The 20,696-nt window shown below is 37.2% G+C and overlaps 1 protein-coding gene across 9 annotated transcripts in view; it reads right to left on the bottom strand.

Annotated features, from left to right (window-relative positions):
- The window catches only part of ZFPM2 (zinc finger protein, FOG family member 2), a 437,522-nt gene that overhangs the window by 40,208 nt on the left and 376,618 nt on the right, over positions 1 to 20,696 (bottom strand). The window contains exon 1 of one of the 9 annotated variants that reach the window (XM_034763474.1): positions 9,637 to 9,671. The exons of the other annotated variants lie outside the window; for them this stretch is intronic. The gene's annotated coding sequence lies outside the window, so the exon portion shown is untranslated. Of the gene's footprint in view, positions 1 to 9,636; positions 9,672 to 20,696 lie in introns of those variants that run through there. 9 annotated transcript variants of the gene reach the window in all.

Genomic DNA, 20,696 nt, shown 5'->3' with positions numbered 1-20,696 from the left:
TGGTGAGGGGAAGGGGTGAAGGGGAGGTGGAAGAGGAAGAACAAGAGAGAATTTTGTTTTCTGAGTCAGAGTTAGGCTTGCTGAATGCCATATCACAGAAACCTATAGAAAGACCCTTCAATCCCAGTACCTGTGGAAACTGTGTCTACAAAATAGAGCCTAATTGCTCTTTTATTGTAAAAATGTCCATGTCTTTTCTCCTGTAAAAAGAACATGTTGAATTGCACAATAAAAGCTTCCACCACTACATTACATTTTCAGTCATAAATATAACTTTCACAATGTTGGATTTTAATAGGCTGGGAGCTTTCTTTTATTAACGTTGACACCAGGGTAAACTAGAGGAGTGTAATGGACATAGGGTATAATTTATCTTGAATGTATTAAAACTCCTTTTATACTTTTTTTTTAAGTTCCTGAGACTCAGCAAAGCCAGAAAAGGAAATAAAAAGTGATTTTAACCTTTAACATAAATGTTATAACCTCAGGCTACCAATCAACCCATTCTGAGTTATACCAGCATAAAATATAACACAATAAGCTGCCAAGTGCATTAACTATGAATTTTAGACTAGAAATGGGGGTAGGAGAGAAATCTCAATGTGCTCTTTCACTAATTTCAATTAATAAAACCATGAAATAGATGACAATTTCAAAAGTACAATTTATCACTGGACATTCAGTGCTTAATTATGTGACTAATAGGGATCTCAACTTTATATTCCTATAAACAGTTGGCGAACCTTTCTTCATTCTCCTCTTATGACTATGCTACACAAACAGAGTAGGTGATAAATTCAGTTCAAAGTTGAGGATTTAATGTCCTTCTATATACCTGGGCCTTACTCTGCCTCTGTGTTATTAGCTTTGTTTAAGGAAAACAATTGTACAAGTTGCAACATCATATAAAACATATAACTGGAGTCTAGTCTTTACTACAGCTCTTATAGTTTTGCATGAAAAATGCATTGACTGTAGTGTTACTAGAGTAAATGTGCTGTATGCTGAAAAATTCTGTCACTTTCTATTAGCTGTAAATTATCGACTAGTATAAACCCTAATTTCATTTGTCACATTCTGTTGCATTGCTGCTCTTCCTTGTTCCCATTCTGTCATTCTGGCAGGCCCACTCTGCCCCAGGTATCACGGCATCGCCATCTGCACCCGACATCTGTCTCTCTATTGATCACACGGGTTTAGCACTTGATCAAACAGAGCACGACAGAATACATCTCTTTTTGCAATACTGCCAATGCCAACTGCCGCATGAAATCTATTACAAAAGCATTCTTTTACCCAGTTTCTAAAACTGCAGTTGGGTTTCTCTGCTTTTACAGAATTCTAAGAGTTGTTTTTCTTTAACTTCCATCAGTTGTTGCAAAATGAAGAGGCTGGCGAAAATGGAAAATACAACAGTTTTATACCAGAGTTGAACTAAGAAAGTAATTTGTTCAAACTAAGATTATTTATCAAATTAAATACTGGCTTTTTAAAAGGGTAAATAGTAACTATAAACTGCTGGCTTAGCGGTAGAGTGATAGTACACTTGAAGATACTAAGCAAGTGCCTCTGAGAAATTAAGTCTCAATAGGAGGAGGTATTAATTACAGCAATATATCTTGATGAATGTCGCAAAGCACCAATAGTTTTAGAATACCAGGGTTGGAAGGGACCTCAGGAGGTCATTTAGTCCAACCCTCTGCAGGACCAATACCCAGACAGATTTTTGCCCCAGATCCCTAAATGCCCCCCTCAAGAATTGAGCTTACAACGCTGGGTTTAGCAGGCCAATGCTTAAACCACTGAGCTATCCCTCCTTCTGCATATTCCCATATATAAGTAAGCTTCTAGTGGAGAGACTGAAAACAGCTCCAGGGGCCTGATCAAACTCCCATTGAAGTCAATGGAAAAAGTCACACTGACTTCAATGAGGGTTGGACTGGTCCCTAGATAAAGCATTAGATCAGATTCTCATAAATGAGGCCTTAGACTAATCAAGGTCACTGACATCATTGACTTCAGTGGAGCTGCTCCAATTTAGATAAGCAGAGAATTTGGCCTATGTCAGGAGACAAATTGGAGTGGGGGTGGGGGAACAAAAATCCTAGTAGTAGGCTTCATCCATAAATCAACCTGTTGCCAACTGTGACACCAAAATGAAATGTCCCTCAGAGTAGATTGTGCAGAACTTCATAAATGGCTTCCACTGCTTTCTTTCTAGTATAATTGGAACAGCAATGAAATAGTTCACTATGTTGACATATACTATGTCATAATTGTCAAAGTTAACTCTCCTCTAATTTACACCACCTGCTAATAGACCCAATCTGCAATTCCAGCAGTTGAGATCAACACTATATAAGTGGGATGGGGCAGGAGTTGCTCTGCCATGCAAGGGGGAAACCTCTAATGCTTGCTTAACCAGCTTTAGGGCAGTTTTGCACCACTGCAGAAGCACATAGTTACCTTAGAGCCCCTCTCAATTAAAACCATTTTAAAAGAAAGCTTTTGGTGTCCAAGATAGTAGTTACCACCAAAAAGTACCAGCTTGCCAAGACACCATAAATTAGCCCCCTCCATCCTCTAGGTGTAGCTATGGCAAATAAAACATCTTCTGTGCTTCAGAGAGTTTTAGCTATGTGATTCCCAGTGACTTTAATGTGAGTTTTAAAACCCGTACTATAATATCTCCAAGTGTAACAATACTACTAGCCACCACCATACAGGTTGATAAGGCTAAAGGAGAAAATCAAGGATAGCAAAATTTACAACTGTACTAAATTTGCTTACGAAAAACACTATCAAAGAATAATAATCCACATTTTTTTCATGCTAAAATTTTCTTGTTTGAGTACTGTTCAGTAACAGACTAGCCTGATGATGTATGTTTTATTTAAGGTATCTTTGGACATTACATTGGAAAAAGCAACTTCATTGTCACAAGTAATCAGGTTTTTTTTAAATTTTAACCAGAATCACGAATGTTAAAAGGTTATTTCCCATTTTGATAGACAGTATTAGTTACAATGTAGGAATTGGACTGAGATCTAGCAATGTATTATTCATAAGATTTTTTTGTAGCCAAATACATTAGAGTATATAGTTATAACAACAAATTAATATTTTAGAGCTAATTGAAATTATTCTTCCTATAAAGATTAAGCTTCTTCCCACCCCTACACACTTCAGTCATTCAAATCACACTTTTAATGCCTTGTCTAAATGATGTCTCACATTAATGCAAAGCTATATTAAAGCACTCAAATGACCAGTTCTTTTGTAATGCATTCTATATGATCAGACATTGGGTCAAAGCTGGGCAGTGTGTCTGAAGTGGTATCAAGTGGAAGCTAATTAAAATATATTCTCTACAGAACTTTGCAGAAAAAAGAGACTAGTAATCATCAGAAGGTAGAGTCTGAAAATGGCATTTCTGAAAGGCTTGCAGTGTGATTTATTCTATTTGCATAAGGATACTTTTTTGGAGTAAAGACCTAAGATGGCATGCATACTTTAATTGCAAAGTACCTTACTTGATTCTTGACAATCTCAACAACAACTTTTTATTTGATTCATATAATTTATTCAGCATGTTTTAGATTTCTTTGCAGAAGCAACACTTAGGTACTTTCCCCAAAATCAACCTTAAAAACAAAATCAGCTTGCCATATGCAACAAATTCAGCCAACTGTTTGATTAGACTTCACTGTTTCATAACAACTTAAGGTTCCACATCAAGGCTATGCTTCATATTTGGATCTCCTGTTTCTTGTATGTATGCAATGAATATTCAGGCTCCAAAATGAATAAAATCTTTCACCTGCTCACCCAAATCCATGAAGCACATCTTGCTCAGCCTTTTAGGCCTTGCAAGCCAGGTTCCACAGCACAGAAGGTGAACCTGATCAACCTACAGCAGTTTGTCTGCAGTAACTTACTCTGACAGCTTTGGGAACGGGAAAGAAAATGTGGCAAAGTGTGATTGCCCCTCAGCTGCACATCTGTATTCCTACGAACCCCCCAGTGGAGAGGCTTTCATAAGACTAGGAAGAAAGATGAAAGCATATTGTGAAACTGCCTCTTACCCTCTTCCACATTTCCCTCAACTCAGTTCCTCATGTTTCATCTGCTCTCCACTCACAGAACTGGAGGGGAGCATGGGACTATTTAAATTTGACCAAATGTTTCCTCTGCCATAACTGCACAAGTTTTTTACTGAAGTGAAATCACAGAAATATGACTTTTCTGATGAGACCATTGGTTCATCATAGAACCCTTGGTCACTGACAAGACCTTTCTATGTCTCTTTTTAATGAAAGCTGATTTCAGGGATGTTGATGTTAAAGAAGAGGGTAGCAAAGACCAGAAAGTGGATTATCTAGTCAATCTTTACAGTAGTCAATGGATTTTATTGATGAGATACATGCTAATACAAACATACACATCATATACTTTCCCTTACAACAACCAAGTTGTGTTGACGTTCTCTAATTTATAATATCCTTTTCTTTCATATAAGTTTGAACCAGTTAAAATCACAGTTCAGGGAATGAAGTGAAAAAATGTTCATTTTGTAGACAAGGCCTGGCAGACAATAGCCTTTTCTTTAAGTCTTTCATTCACTTCCTCTTGGGATCATTTCACCATGAACTTTTTACCTCTGGGTTGAATTACAAACTGGGCCTGGAGCTTTGTGTAGGAATCCTCACTTCTTGAAAGGTGTTTAAGACTGAGTGTGAACATATCTGAAGTTATTTATTACAATCCTCTCATTCCTTAAATCTAGTGTACCTGGGAATTTACTCCTAGAGACCATTCCTCAGACCTATACTAATAGTTGTTTGTGGACGCACTTTGGATTTAGTTCTTTCTCAAATAGCTTTGAAAGGTGGGTTGTGCCCACGCAGGGACAAAGGTCAAGAAGCATATGCTGCCCTTCACCATTTGGCTGGCCCAAGCTCCTTTAACTTCTGTTATGCAAGAGGTCAATCTAGATGATTGTCATGTTCCCTTCTGGCCCTACAGTCTATGAATACAAACCCAAGATTCAGTGATCCTATAAAGCACCTTTGTTAAAGTTGGAGTCTAACCAGTGGCTGTGGCTATCATACTGTACATTTGGTAACCTGCAAACTGCTTTCTTCTGTCATGAATCTCAGATGCAATTACTGTAGAGGGAATCAAACTAAAGATCCAAATGGTCAGATCTAGCTGAGCTGTGCAAAGTAAAACTTTACACCACGTTTGCATTAGTGCTCTGACCATGTCATCTCTCGTGAAAAGCTCCCCACACTAATATGCCAAGTAGGGATCCCACACCCCACAACCAGTGGAATCCCCAGTTGGCTGGTAACACCATTCTCTTTTCACTACTAAGTAGCCCAAAGGGGGCAAAACAGCACCAGAAATCTGGCCTTAGGTCTCCTGATGGGTAAAAATAATAAAAAACCTGAGATGTAAACTCTGTTAAGACCTCTGAGAAAACCTCATGAAAAGACAGAGGTGTGTGAGGGGACAGCTGGAAGGAGAGTAAGAAGAGCATGAGAGTGCAGTTTCATAGATTCATAAATGTTAAGGTCAGAAGGGATGGAATAGTTTGACCTGCATAACACAAGTAACAGAATTCCACCCAGTCATTCTAGCATCTATCCAAATTCTCAATTAGAGCATACAGTCTTGATTTAAAAATCCAAATAATGGAGAATTTACCACCCTTGGTAATCTATTCCAATGACTACTTAGCTTCAATATTAAAAAAATTGCATTTTATTTCTAGTTTGAACTTTGGTGACTTCAACATCCAGCCTTGTATTTTGTTATGCCATTGCCTGATAGAGTAAAGAACCAGTTTGCAAAGAGGTAGAGAAGAGTGCAAGAGTGGCAGCATGAGAACAGGGAGGTCTGATTGTAGGGTAATTTATTAAATAACAGAAGATTAGAGATTACCAAAAATCAAATAAGGGCTGGATTTTAGGTGTCCTCCTACTAGAGGTAATTAATGAAATTATTATTCTCAGAGACAACCTCATGACTAAAGTGATCACACTTATTATTCAAGAAGATCCTATTTTACATTGAAAGAGCATCTGTAATCCCCATGAGAAGGGCACAAGCTAATGGAAGCACTGGAGACACAATTAGTTTATCTCTATGCAGCTCTGTGACAGGGTACAAACTCACATGCAGCCAAGACTGCAAACATTTTTATACATTTGTCACATACCCGTACACGGTTGCTGGGAGCTAAGTATGTTGCTAGCTCTCACCTCCACCCCGTAACTGTGGACTGCCTCAGTGGATATACTCTTTTACAAGAAGTAGTCTGTGGTGGCAATTATATCTTTTAGTTGGTCAAATGCCACACAATAGAATATCATGAGACGCAAAATGAAAATAACTTGATGTGATCTCAGATTACACAGGTAAAACGCTTTAAGATTTCACATGCTACTTTGACTTTTGGTAAATTATTTTTGGACCTAAAAGCTTATTTCACAAAAATATATAATACTAGCAGGAATAACAAATATTATAAAAATCTTGTCTATATTACTTTTATGCCCATACCTTTGCTAATGTTAGAATATTGTTGTAAACCTTCCAACAAACCACAACAACAAGATATTAAAGGAAAGGAGAACCTGTCATTGACAGCATACAATTTAAAACTGAAAAAATGTTGGGATTTGAGCTAATCTTTAGATCCTGTTGAAGTACAGATTAACCCCTATGGCTCACTCAGGAGATGGTTCTGTAAAATGCATACAGCTATTACACCAGCTTTTATAAGTGCAGACGAAGCTCATGGTGGTCAGACCAGAAGCAACACACTTCAAAAACATGTATTTTTTTCTTGAGGAAGCAGGGCTTTTGACAAAAGCAGCAGATAAAATATCAGTCTTGTGTACAGCTTTAAAGATTAACAAATCTTTTATTTCTTTTACACGTAGCTTTAGATCATGACACACCAGACAAGTCTCTTATTCTCTGAATGCATCTTTCAATACTAAACAGCGGTGGTAAATGCCTCTTTTGACTGTAATTATAAATAGTCTGTAAAATTAGCAAATGAAATCTCTGGGTAATATCCAGCAGGAACGTAAACTTTCTAGGATCATTACTGCTTCAGGTGATTTTATTAGATGACTATAGTATTAGCAGAAACATCATTATCAAATTCTACAGGGAACCTATTCCACCAAAGCATAAGATTTCTGAATTCTAACAGTATCCATGGTCTCATTAAACAGCAAAATAACTACCACATATTTCTTTTTCAAAATCCCCACCCTTTCATATCTAACCAAAATGAAAGCACTTAATTCCCAAACTCTAGGCTACACAGTGGAATAAACAAATCATTAGCCAATTACCATTATTCCATCAATATGAGATGTGATAATATTTCAGAAACATTGTTTTTATTGGGATTTGATACATAGTTAATAGAATTAGATTATTTACAATATGGAGATGCCAGGAATACATCAATGTGCAGCGTAATTATTGATAACAGGCACCTCCATTGCTATATTACCAACAGATGTCCCATGGGTTACCTTCTCACTCATCAATCGCTGCCTTGTATGCCATGCAGCTCACTGCAAAGTTGGCTATGCTCCCTGCTAGTGGCACCTGACTGATTGCAGAATCCTAGTTTGGATTTACACCTTACTAGTTGTAATTTTACCCAGCTGCTCCAGATTTAAACTTTCTTTACAGCAGAATTGAGGCCAGTCAATCTACTAATGTATGCAGTATTATCACTGTCTTGTACAAACAAGAGGAGAGAATAGGGTTCATAGCAGTAAGATGCATGCCAGAGAGTAGAAAGTGCTCTCCATTCTCCATTCTGTGGAATTGTGGAAGGGCGGGATGAAGAATACAAAGTGAAACATTGCTATTCCGACAAGATGCTTTGTAATTTCTATAAAATAAAAAAAAATGCTCCCTGGGCTAATTATTTACATTTGGCTGCAGTTTTAAACAATATAATTTTAGAAACTCAGGACCCATTCACTGAAAAAATATTTGCATTTTTCACATGACGTGATTTTTGTTACAGGTTCTTTATGCACAACTTGAGGTTGACATTGTAATTCATGTTTAGCATTTGGAATTCAAATTCCCAAAGGGATTAACACAGAATTGTCAATAAAAAAAGAAAAAGAGGGAAAAAGTTAATTGAGAAAAAAATATCCACAAATTGACATTAAAACTCAGAAATAAAGATAATTTCTTAAAACCAATATTTAAGTTAATAATTTTTTGGTAAATAATGTGATCAAGTGTTGGTAAATGCTTGCGAGTGGTAGTTTCTAGAGTACATTTACTCCCTAGTTTCACGTGTCAGATTTTCTTGGCATACATCCATTACCAGAAATTTAATCCCATGACCTCTGGCACCATGGATTTAAGTATCTGTGTTTTCTTGAATGGCATATAGTTATGTAAGACTAACGTAACTTGTTAGAGTGGAAATTAAAGCTTATTCCAGGCAGTCTTGCACACTGCCCTTTGTTTGCTTTGCTAATGAATACCTATTAGAGTAGAACATGCCCTTTTTGGCTGACCTTGCCCTTTTAGGTTGCACAGTCCTCAGGTGTGTAAAAGATAGCCACTAGCATACACAGGATTAAGAGCGCTTACTAAAGCCCCAGCTTGCTTGCTTGACTCACATGGAAAAGCATTCTGCATTTTTTCTGATTAAAGCATCAGGAAATTACACTTCAATGATGTGTAAAATTTGTATAAAGTCTATCCTGAGACAACATTATCATTATAATGTTCAGATACTAAAAGATCGACCTAAACTCCCTCTTCTTTATGTCTCCTCTCACTTTCTCTTTCTCTCTATGTGCATCTATTATATATATAAAATGCATGTGAATACACACAGAGTTCATAAATATACACACACATATATATACAGTTAATCAGTGATATTAAATGAGGTTAAGAAATCAAGATATAAACTAAGATGTTTGGCACTTTGATCATCCTAGAATTAAAAATGCTACCTTTAAAATCTTGTTACTAATGTTAACACGGTATCATTAAATTAAGAAGCAAAGTGACTACACACAAATTTTAAAAGGGTTTAAAATGCTATGTGTTTACAAGGAAACACAAAAAGGCAGCCTGTCTTTAGAATATGAATGTAGTCTCCACACACAACCAACTGTTTCTTGTTTATGACAAAGGAGTAAATAATCCATTGATCTGGCAGCAGGGCACCTGCCTTACCAACCGGCTATGTATCAGTGGTCCCTGAACCCTCATTATTTTTCCTCAATTAAAGTTCATAGTCTCCTAAAGTCTGTGCTGAGCAGATGTACAACTGTTCTTGACTGCTGAACACAGAAGAATCACAAATTTAGAAAACTACTGCCATTTCATAAACCCTAGAACTGCATCATTTGTTGCGGGTAAGAAACATTACAAACAATATGTCTCTTTTATAGGCTGCTAAACCAGCACACTACAGAAAAGAATATTAAAAGTTCAAAAACTGTCACATAAGCAGTGCATTATGAATACAGTAATGTGTTTTTTTATTATTCAAATAATGGTTACTGAAATGAAAAAATAAAATCCTCTGTGGGATATAATGTAAAAAATGTGACTTATATTTACCTAGAATTAGACAAAATTTGAAGTATGAACAAAATCAAACTGGAATCAATGATCTGCAGAGAAATACAAAATATAATAACTGATAAATCACAGAAATCTGAATTAAACTGATGTTTGCTGTATTATCACTTTGATTCTTTGTAATTGCTTCCTTTGCAGAAATAGGGAAGTCAGGAGAAATAATCACTAGGGTAATACTTCTTGCAATTATAATGCAGCAAGACTCCAGCTGCAAAAATTAACCCAAGGATCCACATTTCACAGGGAACAGTGTACCTACTCCTAGATATTGTAACATATGAAAACAGACTATATTACATTCACACTTGCTTCAGTGCTTAGTCTGATGTGCTAGACAGAGAGAAAGGAAACCATTTCTGCTTCATGTTCAGAGAGATGATCATTTCCAGTTTGTCCGAATATATGCTAGTTCAAGAACTAAATAGAAAAGATATTTCAAGGGAAAAAGTTGAAGTTTATATCCAGCATTTGTCAGTCTTTTTCTCCAGCACAATTCTGTTGTCACAGTATGTGCAGTATAGACTGTAGCAGATTGCAAGTCTTTAGGTCACAGTATTTGCTTAAAGCATCAATGGCTACACCTGTCACTTTAGTTTTTCTGGGAAGAATGTATTATTGTTTAATGTTGCAACATGCATTAACCACAATCTGACTTCAAGGCTGGGCACTGCATTGGGAAAAACAAGGTAGGTAAATTACTACTGTTAATGGTAGGTGATGTTATTTCCTCATTGTACCTGATGCAGATAGGTATCTGATACATATAAGCACACTTAGAGTTGCCTGAATTATATTTTGATTGCCATCTGATACTATAATTCAGTGCTTGTAAAACAAAAGACAAAAAAGGAGGGCTTGGGGGAGAGGGAGAATTATTAGGGATCTTACATTCCAGCCAGAATATTAGGAGAGATTATAGATTGCACTGTTGTTATTAGCAGGGGGCATTTTTTCCTTTTTCCTTTCCCACTGTTTACTTCTCCTGATTTATTTCACATATATTTTTCAGAAAACAATCTAATCGAATGACTCTCTCCCCTCTAGCTCACTTAACACTAGTCTTGCTGAATTGATGATTTGGTTACTACAGTGTTTGGTGAGGATATAAGTACCTTTGGACAAAAGGCAATGAGAGGCAGAAATCAACTTCTCAAACTGCTGCTATAACCTGGGGAATAATATTTCAATTAAAACAACTTTTGATTAAATTTATCCCCAGATGGACATCCAACTTTTACATTTAAAGCTGCAGTTATTTGCTTGAGCTGTGATTTACGTAACATATGGATAAGATTGAAAGGCAACTACAATGGACAGGAAAATACCACACTACACCTGTACCGATTTTTTCTTGTACTACAGTACAAGACATACTTCTGTTTACCAAATACATAGGATAGTCACAAAGAAATTCAGCTGCAGCACAAAAAAATATTTACCAGCAAAGAACTTCTGAAACATAATACTAAAATATAACTAAACCATGGCTACATGCAGACTTTATTGTTACATACCACATCTATTTGGAACTATTTCACATTAGTTGGGCTGGTACACAGATCCTCCTGCTCCAAAAGGACAGCCTCCTACTATCTGAGCTAAAAATAATCACCATTAGCAGTTAGAAGTATAGGGTATTTGTGACAACTAAGCAAACCTGATTCTGTCCAGCAGAGGGCAGTTTTAATGCATTATATTTCGTTCTATATTAGTAAAAGGCCAAATACCAATCTACCACACAAAAACAGAGAAATAGGCCTTGTGTGAAGACAGCAAGTGCGGGATTCCTCTTCACAGTCTCCACCCCATGACCACAGAAAATGGAAGTGTATTAATTCTTCTGCATTTCAGGCCTTGCAATATGCAGATGTGGAAGAAGGAATTGTTTCTCCACAGTGATGTACTCAGCTGTCCCTTCTAAAATGGGAAGAACTAACTTCTCCATGTTGACATCTTTCTCCCTTTAGCTTTCTGGACTATCAAAATATGCAGTGTTAGATGTAATTCCATGACAGAGGTGCCACTAAAAACTCAACATTCACTACCTTATCTTCCTGTGCAAGAACAGAGAATATTTGAACAGCACAATATCTCTGGAGTGGCAAATATTGCATTTTCAATGACACCCACTGTATGAAAACCAAAGCTAGTAATGATAATGCTGTAGTAACAACAAGTGTTCTCTTCTGAAGTTTCACTGAGGTTGTTTGCAATGCTGTAGCTGTGTTGGTCCCAGGATACTAGAGAGACAAGGTGGGTGAGATAATATATTTTATTGGACCACCTTCTATTGGTGAGAGAGACAAGCTTTCAAGCTTACACAGAGCAGCAGTTGGCCTTGTGAGGGCAAGGAAATTTACTTCATTGCTCTGGCTATTTAAGTACATGTTTCTCCTTTCTAATATCTTCTCTATTTTTTTGGCATGACCTAAAAAGCTTTTACAATACTGTACCTTTTTCAATGTCAAATGGCTTCAGCATTTTGCAGACTCATAACTTTCCAATGCTCTTAATTTTAGACTCAAATTTAGTTCCAACTGACACAAACTAATGATATGTCACTTTCATTATTAGTAATGTGAGTTATTTACAATGGAAATCTCGAGGGCTTAGTCTCACCATTGTTTTGTGTGGGAAGTCAATGGGAACTTTGCGTGCAGTGGCAGTATTGACCTGTATCATGAACCTAAACATACAGAAAATGTGAAGGGAATTAAGCCAAACTATTGTAAGCATCCTGTACTTCCAGTACTGCCATGTCTGATATTTTAAGTCTTGGTTTCATATTCTACCCTACGTTTGAGCAACAACAATTTGGGTATGGTTCTGATGAGGCACTGATTATATTAGACATTGCTTTCTGATGTTATTAAATATTAGACATTAAGCAATTTCCACTCCGATTCAGCAATTAAGTCTAGATTCGTTGTTACATGGTTATAAGAAGTAGTAGGTACATCTTTTTCATTTAAAAATGCCATGTGGTGAAGGGCTGCAGCAAAACTCCAAGTCCTTTTCTTCATTTGCAATTGCCAAGCCATCTTAAACACCTCAGTGAAATATATACTTATATAATGTATTTGCCTTAAAATGGCAAAACATAATTCTTTTCTTATTGCAAAATGAAAGGCTGTTCCAGTTCTTACAGGTCTTGGTTATAAATACAAGAGAGCCGTGAGCATATAAATGATTTCAGTTATGCTTTAATAGTGCTTAATAAATCAAGATTGCATATTAAAGAATGCATTGACATTCTAAACCTTAGCATAATATTTGATTAACAAAACCACTACTTTGAGCTCAAAATTATTGAGCTGAGTCTGGTGCCTGTTCCATCATGAGTGGAGTTCTCCACAGATCTGAACTGTTCAACATCTTTCCATGAAATATATAGTATGTTCAGTTGGGAAAAAAAGTATCACAAAGTAACTAACAATGGACATAGGCTAATTTCTTTTAAGAACACAATTATCTTTTGTTACAGAAATAATCTGTAGCTACATAACTTGTTGCAGATGTGCTTAGCACCTGCAGGTGAAACATATTCAGTAAAACTGATGATATAATTTTTGGGGGAAACATGTATTTAACCAATGGGAACATCTCTCATTTTAAATATTAATGATTTATATCTACACTATTAAAAATAAAATCAGCCTTTTAAATGGATTATTCATATGAATTCACCTATGTTTGGCTATGTAGGTAAATCAAATATTTCACAGTCACCTGTATACCGTATGTTGATCTAGCCAAGCACTAGAATAGCATCTACATATTTTAGTCATCTATTTCACTGACTGAAACTAAGATGAAAATGACAATGTGAGACACATGAAAACAGAAGTGATTTCTTTTAAGAGAAAGCTTAGGTAGATTTTTCTGAACCAGTTTGTGACTGGGCAATGCTAATGTATGATGTGAGGTACGAGGATTTATTAAAAATCACTTTCTTTTCACTAACATTACCACACTAATATATTTAACATAGACATTTACATGCTTTGCATTTTAAGTGCCTCTGAAATTCAAGCACCAAGCTTGCACATTTCAGCTGCACCATCAGATGTAATGAGTTATGGTACTATCGGCATGTTGATAAGCTATAGCCCAAAGAAGAACAAGAAGGAAGTATAAAAAATATGGCCAGAGGATGGGATAAAATTATCAGCGAGTGTGTTTTCCTGTTTGGTTTTAATCTACATTTAATTAAATTCTTATCTTCTGTGTACTTATGGTCGCATTTGAATGGCGAGACTGCATTCATTATGAATGGTAAAACTTAACTCAGAACATTTCATGTGGCTTCTTTAAAAAAAGGAAGAAGAAAAATGCTGTCTTTATTCTTTACACTTAGCTCTTATTAAATAGGGGTTAAGTTACTTTGGGCTCAGCTACTGCTGTACACTTAACCTTTAAGTTAACTGATTTCAAAAGTTTTTTTATTTCGAAACATTAATATCATACATTTTGTCTCAGTAAAGTCAGCAATGGGGGAGCAGTGAAGCGCACCAAAGAAATGTCTTCTTCATTCTTAAAAACAGAAAATGATAACAGAAAGTTTGTATTAGTAATGTAAAATGTGTGCATTAGGCTGCATCCTTAATTAGTTAAAACCATTACAACAGCCCTGTGTTTCTTCCAAAGGAACAAAAGATGTTCAAAAAATGAATTAAAAAAATGACTTTTGAAAAAAATGATTTTTGAAAGTTTAGTTTGTATTCTCTTTCATGTCTTCTGTACTACAGATTATGGGACTGATCATGCAGTCCTCACTCAAGCAAAATTCCCATTTCCTTTAATGGGAGTTTTGCCTGAATAAGGAGGATAAGTGGAGAACAAAATGGCGTCCTCTGCACACCGTGACCTCTCATTCATGGTGTGGGAGAGGTCATGCTGGCAGGGCCATTCCCATGCTAGTAGTACCGATATTTCCCATTCAGGACTACACCACAAATTTTGTTAAAGTAAAAATAAGGGTGATGTGACAAAAAATGGAAGAGTGATTAAAAAGTGGAAGCATTAAGAAGAAAAATATATTTACTATTGAAAAAGAATGTGAAATCAACAAGGATCAAAGTGATAAAAGTGTACGTAGTGATAGGAAAACATCATCAATAACTGTCACTGGGGAGAAACATAAAAATATGGACAGTGACACACTTAATGAAAACACAAAAAAGAACAAGAGTCTTATTTTAATTACAAAAATATTTTTAAATAATAATCTAACCTAACTAATAGATAATAAAAACATGAAACTTAGGTATGAAAAATGAAAGGGATCTAGGAAATTTAGTCAGATGCCAAAGGGGTCCTTGGCAGAAAAAAGTTTGGGAACCACTGGTTTAATTTCAAGGAGACAGAGCCATGGATAGCTATATCAAGGTCCTCGTCCAAAAGAAAATGGAAAAAAACTCTCTTGCTACAACTGTGACATGAACACCAAGGAACAGAGAAGGATCTAATAGAACCCTCAGACTGAGTGCCTGAGTCACAAAGCACAGGCACATTTCCTCAGTCAGACGTGCTGACAAAAACACCATTTCTGGTAGCTTCCCACAATTTACAAACCTTACAAGAGGCTTGACTGGGTTAAGCCTCTGCCAGCCAGCTCTCAGCCAAACCCCAACCTAAGCCTGAGTATGTCATTTCATTGCATCAGCCAAGTAATCTCTGAGAGGATACACTGAGCTGGGTGTATTCAGCATACTAAAAAGATCATAAGTCCTTATCTCACTATCTCTCCAAATGGCAAATATAATTTTGAACAAGAGGGATGGCTAGATGGAACGTTGGCCCTTAGAGAGTCTCTGGAGCAGAAAATGCCACCTATCACAAAACTGACCAATTATTACTACCTCAGGTTTAGGAACTGTGCTACTATAGTCACTGTGTTATGCATTCGGCCATCCTGGAAAAAGGAAAGGAGGCAATGGATGTGGTTTTAATTAGGCTGCAACTTTATTCTTAAATGTCTGGGAGTATCTCGCAGATAAAATTGCACAGTGCAGGTAATTCCATAATTATTTCCATATACTTGTGGGCTGCCATCAGCCTTCCCCTTTTACATTCAGGTCCCAGCCAGTCTTCTGCTGGGACCACTCCCACCTTGAATGAGGATTAAGGTGGGGTTACAAAGAAGGGGGGGGTTGACTCCCCACTATACCAGTCATAATGAGTCCCACTCAGCTTGAAAAATAGTCTAAATTCATATACAGCCAGTTAATCAATTGTAATGTCTATAGCTTTCCCAAAAATGTCTTCAGCATCACAACTGCTGACAGTGCTGTGATAGAAAACATGCCAGCATGATGTTCTGGTGGGTTATTGCCATCTGCTCTGCTCTGGAAAAAAATGTCTTTTTTGGGTAGCCATTAAAGGCTGCACCCAGTGCCCATGACAATGATTCTTATCAAGATATCCGTCATTCAAGAAAGTCTGAAAAATAAATCTAACCAGGAGACTCTGAATAGGAGAAAGAAGAGCTAAAGTTAGGTGGGGCCAAAGGGCTGAGGCTATCAGACCAATGTTACTGTGCTGAGGATGTGGTGGCCACTGTATATGGAGAGCATGTGCATGAAGTTTGCCACCCAGGGGATAGGAACAGTGTTCCGTGAGGGCTCCATCTACTGTACCACACGGGGGGCACTGAAGCAGGGGAGGCAGAGTAGTTAGAGGATCAAGCATTGGGTGGTGTTCTAAGCAGAAAAGCTATTCCAGTTCTAAAGCTGCAGAGTGCTTTGGTGGTGTGTACGTGTTCTGTCTTCCTCAGTCCAGCTAGCACAGAAATCCTAGTACAAAGTCCATTTACTCAGGCTTTGTGCATAGGCCCAAAAAGCTTAACAAAACCACTTCAATGGCTTCTTGGCTCTTTTGCCGACTGCACTTCTTTGGTCACTAGGATTAATACCATCCTCTTTGTCTTTGCCTTTTTGGTCTTAAGGAGGAAGAGAAACTGCATTTGCTCAGCTGCGGGGAGCTATTTCTTGATTAATGACAACCCAGTATGATAGAATGTCATCTTCCATTGTATCTTGAACATCACACATTGACCAAATAACATTACAAGTGATAGGGTCCCTGCACTGGAACCCAGAATAGCAGGCAGGCCTGGATTCCTGTACCAGCCACTGGGATAGTGACACAGACTGGGAATTAGAAAAGACAGCCTGAGATGGCACATGGGCAGATTGTCGGGTGGTACTTGGCTACCCTGGAAGGGGAAAACTACACAGTAATGTGGCTGAGTCACGAAAAGAGCACTCAAAGTCCTGGAGAGCAAGAGGGGCTGCACAGCAAGTGAGCAACGGAAGTGGGAGCTAGACCAGATGAGAGCTGATCCTCAGACCCAGCCACAAGGAGGTGTCCTGGCATGAAGTGAACCCCATCACAGGAAAGAAGCAGTTGCATTATAATGGCTATGGCAACTGTTCTTTCCATTTGATTTTTTAATAGTAGTTTGTTAAATTCATACATACACATTGGACATAATCCTGCTTTACTGGTTTTAGTGACAATACTCCTATGGTAATAGGACGAAGGCTACTATTGGTATGATATTTTTCCACGGTGCATAAGCATTTATATGCAGAGTATTGATTTCATTGGGATTTTTGCTTCTGTAAGGACTGCTGCTTCACAGTGTGTATGTGTGTACGTGTCCGTGAGAAAAAAGAGAGAGGGATATTTATATTATTCTTACTGTTCATGAGCGTGGGCAAGGGCCGTAACTCATGAAAAGTGAAGCAGTGAGTTATGAGGCACCTGCCCTCACAAAAGAACAGTGAGAATAAATAAAGTATACAAAAACAGACACACAGCACACTCCATAAGTCCATGCAAACTCTAAGAAGCCTGCAGTTTGTTTTATGAAAGGCCTTGCCTTCTATGGCAAAAATGTCAACCTTTTGTTATTTTGCCCACATTGTAATAAAATATAAATAGATTTTTTTTCATGTATTTAATTCTTTCTTTCCTCAGTGCACTGTGTGCTTGGAAATTTTTATATTATTACAAATAGCTTTCAGAATTTGCCCTCTAAACATCAAGATTGGCTTTAGTACTGATAAATTTCAAGATTGATTATACTTTTATTTGAGAGATCTGGGATGTCATGTATTTTTTAAATAATCCCAAAATTATATATACAATAACTTTTCCTCCTTTTTGGCTATTGTTTGCATTACAATTTTTTAAAATATATATTTTTAAAATATTATAGGCCAAAACCTGTGCTGACTTATATCCTGTGAAGCCCCCTTGAAATCAGCACTTGAATTGTTTTCTACTTTTGGCTGATCCCTTATAATTGATGAAAGGATGTTGCTTGCTGATACCGTCTTTTAACTGTGCTATCAACTCAGCACCACATCTTGATTATGTATCGTAGCAGGATAGACTAACCTGTATCCATATCAGCCATGCTTGTGAGGCTCTCCTTTTCATTATTAAATCCATTTTGTTCACGTCTTTTTGTTTTTAATTGTATTTGGAGAAATTACCTTTTTAATTAAAAACCATTAGCACAATTGAATGATTTATTAAAAATATAAAAGGATAAATTAGTATCTTTTGGACAATTGTTAGTGTCCCTCTTCATGTCCAGAATGTAAAGGGAAGCTGCCTTGGCTTCTGCTTATTTGACTGTGAGGACCTGATCCTGCATTCCTTCCTAGGTAAAAGTATCCCTGACTTCAAAGGGTTTTGTCTAAGTTAAGATTGAATAATCAGGCATTAGGAAATTCCAAGGTGAAATTCCGGGTTAGCCAAGAGACCTCAGTGAACATCAACATACAGAAATTCTATTGATGTAGTTCATATTTGTTGGTAAGTTATTTTAAGATTGGTTTGTCAAGTAAGGTTTCACATACAGTGCGAGTCTCATGTGCCAGGGAAAAATATGTTCTATTTAGAAACAATTCCGTATGTTCTATATGTCTAACAATATCTGTAGTTTAGGAAAGCTCCTGGATTCGTTGCCAACATTAAGCTTCCACATAGTAGCATCCACAAGTAATACTTTTGACCATTTCTGATTGATTTGGAAACTTCATCCCATCTTGGTAGAGAATGACCTGTCCCTTGGTAATACACACTTGTGTTATCTCCTGTCTGGGCTACAGCAATGTAATATACCTGGGCTGAAGCCATCAACTCTTAGGAAGTTACATCTAGTACAGAACATGGCAGCACATCTCAGCAACACAGGCTACTGTGAGCACATCAAACCTGTGTTCCGTTCTGGCTTTTCATAGACCATTGAGTCAAGTTCTGGGTCTCAGTCATTATCTTCAAGGTTCCCAATGGCCGGAGCCCAGAATATCTAAAACATCATCTAAAGCTCCAGGATGAAAACCACAGTCAACAAATCCACTCTGCAGGCACAATGGAACTTACTGCTATAAAGGTAAAACAAATCTGTGCAAAAGACAGAGCTTTCTTGGTGGCTGCTCCAAGACTTTGGAATGAATTCCCACTGGAACTAAGGAGCATCCCAAATGTCACCACCTTCCACTTCAAGTGCAAGGCTTATTTCTTTGACCTGCCTTCTGTAACATAAACATACAGCAGTATATACACATGTAAAAAAAAACCCAGACAACAAAACCTCAAATGAAAACCGTATCAAAATAAATCATTACTCTGCATATACAATTCTCTCCCTGAGGAGAGAATGAGAGAGCCAAAGCACATGAGAGATGTTAATCACATTGCTTAACACACTACTGGAAGGTGCTCAGATTCTACAGAGATGAAGACTGTAGAAGAAACTGATTATAATAAAAGAGAATGATATACTGTAACTTCCCTCCCTATTTCTAATACTGTCAGTAATATGAAAAAATGTATTTGTTCATCTCCTCCTGCTGCTTATTTGTCACTGTTCATAGTATCATAATCATCATCACCTCAGCTATGATATCAAGGCTAAGCCCTTTCTCTTACACTAAGTCCAATGGCTTGGTGCAGGGATGTTCAGTGCGAGGCAGAAACCTCTCCTAGCCTGAGAAGTGCTAGCAGAACTCCTCCATGCCTGCTACTGCAGCTCAGTGCTCATCTGGATATGTACAAAATGGCATTTATGGTTTGGTCGGTGGATCCATATATCTGCAGATCCACCACTGATCTCTCCACTGGCTTGCTCCCCTCCATCACATCCCCAAAACATTAATTAATGTGAAAAAGAGTGCCCTGATGTACCTGGAGTACAAATGCTTAGATGTGGAGTCTTCATTCCCTGCCCCTTCTAGGCAATAGATGGGCATATATTTGCCTATCAGACTATATATGCCCATCGAGAAGGAATGTCAGAACTTGCCCCAAAGAGAGGATTATGACTTCAGGTGAAGAATAAGCAGCAACATCAAATTATCTCCAAAGGAGGTGGAGGGTTGCTGCTTAGATACAAACATTCTAAAAACCAGAGTAAAGCAAACAGAGAAAATGTACAGAATGATATAGCAAGATAATTGTCTCCGCATTTTTCAAGGCGGGCTCTGCAGCTCTTTAAGTTTTGAACAAAGTCATTTTGAAAAGGTGCATTATGATTTGGGTATATTTTTTGTCTGAGAGGATGGTAGTTTCGCAACAGTAGAGCAGGAAATTGGCTGTTTTCATTTGCAATTTAAAATACAAGGTCACATCAGGTATAGGATGCACTGATGTATTGTTCTGGATAAAGTCAGAAAATATGTTATTTACTGTATCCTTTAAATTATGATGTCATCATAATGATAATTTATTAATATTATAGATATCCTTCAGCCTCTGTGGCAGATGACTAGAGGATCACAAATGTAACAACAATTTTTAAAAAAAGGCTCCAGAGGCAATCCTGGCAACGACAGGCTGGTAAACCTAACTGCACTACCAGGCAAATAAGTTGAAACTATAGTAAAAAACAGAATTATTGGATGTACATGATATGTTGGGGAAGACTCTTTTATAAATGGAAATCATGCCTCACCAATTTATTAGAATTCTTTGAGGGTGTCAACAAAGGTGATCCAGTTGATATAGTATACTTGGATTTTCAG

Source organism: Trachemys scripta, chromosome 2 (assembly GCF_013100865.1).
Source record: "Trachemys scripta elegans isolate TJP31775 chromosome 2, CAS_Tse_1.0, whole genome shotgun sequence".
Lineage (NCBI taxonomy): Eukaryota > Metazoa > Chordata > Testudines > Emydidae > Trachemys > Trachemys scripta.
The sequence above is the reverse complement of the archived record's forward strand: the minus strand, read 5'-3'. Positions and strand labels throughout refer to the sequence as shown.